Consider the following 5,931-nt stretch of genomic DNA (forward strand, 5'->3'; position numbering starts at 1 on the left):
CTTTTGACATCTTTGTCTTTCAAAATTAAAGTCCACTTTTGCTAAATCCAGATAATATGTCATTTCATCTAAAGAACCATTCCTTGATGACTGGCTGGAAGCTGTCTCTTCCTGTTTGAAAGAGAATATTTTAAATATTTATTCTTTATTAATGGATTATATAATGCCTACTTCTAAAAATGTGGGGTTATAAGTAAAATGAACAAAAATTATATACACATATATAATACATATACATATAAAAATATCAGAAAGTCTGTATCCTTCAACAAGGTCAATTTGACAGGCTTTGATTTGTGAATTCTATATTGGGAATTTTATATATAACTGATATTGTGTAATTTTTTTAGTAAAAATATTAAAATTTTACTAACAACAAAATAATAATAACAAAACTTCAACAGCTGTTAAATTAAAACAAACCAATACAAGAAAAATCTCTTGCATGGAGCACTGGGTGTTGTACATAAACAATGAGTCTTGGAATACTGCATCAAAAACTAATGATTTATTACATGGTGACTAACACAATAAAAATTTTAAAAAATTAAAAAAAAAAACAAAGAAAAAGAAAAATCTCTTGAGAAGTTACATGGCCTAAAGTTAAAAATAAACAGAAAACAAATCTGTTGGCAGTGATAAAGTGGACTTAAAAAGCTAAATGTTATCATTGAAGTGTTCTATCTTTTCTTGTTGTTGTTTTTTTCTAGTGATATAACCAGATTTAAACATAGCTAAAAAAAATTATGTTTTTTTTTTCTTTTCAGCGTAACAGTATTCATTATTTTTGCACCACACCCAGTGCTTCATGCAATACGTGCCCTCCCTAATAACCACCACCTGGTTCCCCCAAGCTCCCACCCCCCACCCCTTCAAAACCCTCAGGTTGTTTTGCAGAGTCCATAGTCTCTCATGGTTCACCTCCCCTTCCAATTTCCCTCAACACCCTTCTCCTCTCCATCTCCCCATGTCCTCCATGTTATTTGTTATGCTCCACAAATAAGTGAAACCATATGATAATTGACTCTCTCTGCTTGACTTATTTCACTCAGCATAATCTCTTCCAGTCCCATCCATGTTGCTATAAAAGTTAGCTATTCATCCTTTCTGATGGAGGCATAATACTCCATCGTGTATATGGACCACATATTCCTTATCCATTCATCCGTTGAAGGGCATCTTGGTACTTTCCACAGTTTGGCGACCGTAGCCATTGCTGCTATGAACATTGGGGTACAGATGGCTCTTCTTTTCACTACATCTGTATCTTTGGGGTAAATATCCAGTAGTGCAATTGCAGGGTCATAGGGAAGCTCTATTTTTAATTTCTTAAGGAATCTCCACACTGTTCTCCAAAGTGGGTGCACCAACTTGCATTCCCACCAACAGTGTAAGAGAGTTCCCCTTTCTCCACATCCTTTCCAACACACGTTGTTTCCTCTCTTGCTAATTTTGGCCATTGTAACTGGTGTAAGTTGATATCTCAATGTGGTTTTAATTTGAATCTCCCTGATGGCTAGTGATGATGAACGTTTTTTCATGTGTCTGATAGCCATTTGTATGTCTTCATTGGAGAAGTGTCTGTTCATGCCCTCTGCCCATTCTTTGACATGATTATCTGTTTTGTGTGTGTTGAGTTTGAGAAGTTCTTTATAGATCCTGGATATCAGCCTTTTGTCTGTACTGTCATTTGTAAATATCTTCTCCCATTCCGTGGGTTGTCTCTTTCCTTTGCTGTGCATAAGCTTTTGATCTTGATGAAGTCCCAAAAGTTCATTTTCGCTTTTGTTTCCTTTGCCTTTTCCTTTCAAGATATATCTTGAAAGAAGTTGCTGTGGTTGATATCATAGAGGTTACTGCCTATGTTCTCCTCTATGATTCTGATGGATTGCTGTCTCATGTTGAGGTCTTTTATCCATTTTGAGTTTATCTTTGTGTATGGTGTAAGAGAATTGTCAAGTTTCATTCTTCTACATATAGCTGTCCAATTTTCCCAGCACCATTTATTGAAGAGACTTTTTTCCACTGTATATTTTTTCCTGCTTTGTCAAAGGTTATTTGACTATAGAGTTGAGGGTCCATATCTGGGCCCTCTACTCTCTTTCACTGTTCTATGTGCCTATTTTTATGCCAGTACCATGCTGTCTTGGTGATCACAGCTTTGTAGTAAAGCTTGAAATCAGGTAACATGATGCCCCCAGTTTTATTTTTGTTTTTCAACATTTCCTTAGCAATTCGGGGTCTCTTCTAATTCTATACAAATTTTAGAATTATTTGTTCCAGCTCTTTGAAAAATACTGGTGGAATTTTGATTGGAATGGCATTAAAAGTATAGATTGCTTTAGGCAGTATAGACATTTTAACGATGTTTATTCTTCCGATCCAAGAGCATGGAATGGTCTTCCATCTTTTTGTGTTTTCTTCAATTTCTTTCATGAGTGTTCTGTAGTTCCTCGAGTAGAGATCCTTTACCTCTTTGGTTTAATCCCAGGTATCTTATTGTTCTTGGTGCTATAGTAAATGAATGAATTCTCTAATTTCCCTTTCTGTGTTTTCATTGTTAGAATATAAGAAAGCAACTGATTTCTGTACATTGACTTTGTATCCTGCCACATTACTGAATTGCTGTATGAGTTCTAGTAGTTTGGGGGTGGAGTCTTTTGGGTTTTTCATATAAAGTAACATGTCATCTGTGAAGAGAGAGAATTTGACTTCTTCATTGCCAATTTGGATACCTTTTATTTGTCTTTGTTTTCTGACTGATGTTGCTAATGACTTTTAATACTATGTTGAACAAGAGTGAGTGTGGGCATCTTTGTTGTGTTTCTGATATAAATGGGAAGGTTGCAAGCTTTTTCCCATTGAGGATGATATTTGCTGTGGGTTTTTCATAGATAGATATTATGAAGTTCAGGAATGTTCCCTCTACCCCTATACATTGAATTGTTTTATTCAGAATGGATGCTGGATTTTGCCAAATGCTTTTTCTGCATCAATTGAGAGGACCATGTGGTTCTTCTCTCTTCTCTTATTGATTTGTTCTATCACATTGATTGATTTGCGAATGTTGAACCATCCTTGTAATCCAGGGATGAGTCCCACCTGGTCATGGTGGATAATCTTTTTAATGGTCTGTTGGATCCTGTTTGCTAGGATCTTGTTGAGAATCTTAGCATCCATATTCATCAGTGATATTCATCTGAAATTCTCCTTTTTGGTGGGGTCTTTGCCTTGTTTGGGGATCAGGGTAATGCTGGCTTCATAAAAAGAGTCTGGAAGTTTTCCTTCTGCTTCAATTTTTTGAAACAGCTTCAGGAGAATCAGTGTTATTTCTTCTTTGAAAGTTTAGTAGAATTCCCCAGGAATCCATCAGGTCCTGGGCTCTTGTTTTTTGGGAAGTTTTTGATCACTTCTTCAATCTCGTTACTAGGTATCAGTCTATTCAGGTTGTCAATTTCTTCCTGGTTCAAGTTTGGAAGTTCATAGTTTTCCAGGAATGCATCCATTTCATCTAGGTTGCTTAACTTATTGGCATATAACTGTTGATAATAACTTCTGGTGATTGTTTCTATTTCCTTGGTGTTAGTTGTGATCTCTCCCTTTTCATTCATAATTTTATTAATTTGGGCCTTCTCTCTTTTCTTTTGGATTAGTTTGGCCAATGGTTTATTGATCTTATTGATTCTTTCAAAAAAACAAGCTTCTAGTTTCATTGATGCATTCTACTGTATCTATAGTTTCTATCTCATTGATCTCTGCTCTAATCTTGATTATTTCCCTTCTTGTGTGTGGATTTGGCTTAATTTGTTATTGATTCTCCAGTTCTTTAAGGTGTAGAGACAGCTGGTGTATTCTGGATTTTTCAGGTTTTTTGAGGCTTTGATGGCTATGTATTTCCCCATTAGGACTGCCTTTGCTGTATCCCATAGGTTTTGAACAGAAGTGTCTTCATTCTCATTTTTTCCATGAATTGTGTAAGTTCTTCTTTGATCTCCTGGTTGGTCCAAACATTCTTAAGCAAGGTGGTCTTCAGCTTCCAGGTGTTTGAGTTCCTTCCAAGCTTTTCCTTGTGGTTGACCCCCAGTTTCAAAGCATTGTGATATGAGAATACGCAGGGAATAATCTCCATATTTTGGTATCAGTTGAGCCCTGATTTGTGACCCAGTATGTGGTCTATTCCGGAGAAGGTTCCATGTGCATTCGAGAAGAATGAGTATTCTGTGGTTTTGGGTGGAAAGTTCTGTATATATCTATGAGGTCCATCTGGTCCAATGTGTTATTCAATGCTCTTGTTTCTATATTGATTTTCTGCTTGGATGATCTATTAGTGCGAGTGGCATGTTAAGATCTCCTACTATTAATGTATTCATATCAATATGACTCTTTATCTTGATTAATAGTTTTCTTATGTAATAGGCTGCTCCCATATTGGGGGCATAAATATTATAATTGTTAGATCTTCTTGGTGGATAGTCCCTTTAAGAATTATGTAGTGTCCTTCTGTATCTCTGACTAAGTCTTTAGTTTAAAATCTAATTTATCTGATATGAGAATTGCTATCCCAGACCTCTTTTGAGGCCCACTGGCACGAAACATGTTGTCCATCCCTTCACTTTCAGTCTGGGTGTATCCTTAGGTTCGAAATAGGTCTCTTGTATACAACATATGGGTGGGTCCTGTCGTTTTATCCAATCTGCAACCCTGTGTCATTTTATGGGCACATTTAGGCCATTCACATAGAGAGTGATTATTGAGAGATACGTTTTTATTGACATTATGTTACCTGTGAAGTCTTTGTTTCTATAGATTGTCTCCATATATTTCTATTCAATTATATTCTTAGGATTTTTCCTCCTTTATAGAACCCCCCTTAATATTTCCTGCAGTGTCACATACTCTTTTAAATCTTGCCACCCTTGGAAGCTCTTTATCTCTCCATCCATTTTGAATGTCAGTCTTGCTGGATAAAGTATTCTTGGCTGCATGTTCTTCGCATTTAGTGCCCTAAATACATCTTGCAAGCCCTTTCTGGCTTGCCAGGTTTCTGTGGACAGGTCTGACGTTATTCTGATGGGCTTTCCTCTGTACATAAGGAATTTCTTTGTCCTAGCTGCTTTCAAGAGCTCCTGTCTACAATTATGATTCATCATTTTCACTATCAGGTGTCTTGAGGTCTTTCTAGATTCTATGATCTTGGGATGGGGGAGACCATTCTACCTCTAGTACATGAATGCTGGTTCCATTCACGAGTCTGGGAAAATTTTCATGGAAAATTTTTTCAACTATATCTTCTAGTCTTCTTTCTTTTTCCTCCCCCTCAGCGATTCCAATAATTCTGACATTGGAACATTTCATGGAATCATTTATTTCCCTAATTCTGTTTTCGTGACTTCTAAGCTGTTTGTTCCAGGCTTCCTCCTGATCCTTTTCCTCTATCTGTTTGTCCTCTAGGATCACTGATTCTATCTTCTGTCTCAGTTACCTTAGCTTTTAGAGAATTTAGATTAGATTGGAACTCATTGAGAACATTGTGAACATCATCCCTGGTGGCTTTCACTTCTATCCTAATCAATTCCATTTTGTCATCTATGGCTTTCTCCAACCTAGCTATTGCCTGGATAACTGTTAGCCTGAATTCCCTTTCCAACACATTGTCAATGTCCATACTCATTAGCTCTGTTGCAGAAGTCCCAGTCTCTGAATTTTTCTTCTGTTGGGCATTCCTTCTCCAATCATTTTGGTGAGAGATGTCTGAACAGATGCGTAGCTGAATGTACTGACCATGGTTCAGGCAAGGTGCACCCTGGAACACTTCTGAGCAGTCAAGAGTCCCTACACAAATGAAAGAAAAAAGAAAAGAAAAAGGGGGGGGGAAGAAAGATAAAAGAGAAGGCCCAGCCCAAATGGGCTCCAAGGTAATATTTATGAAGT

This window comes from Lontra canadensis, unplaced genomic scaffold, assembly GCF_010015895.1.
Source record: "Lontra canadensis isolate GAN:19392208 unplaced genomic scaffold, GSC_riverotter_1.0 scaffold87, whole genome shotgun sequence".
In the NCBI taxonomy this organism is placed as follows: Eukaryota; Metazoa; Chordata; class Mammalia; order Carnivora; family Mustelidae; genus Lontra; species Lontra canadensis.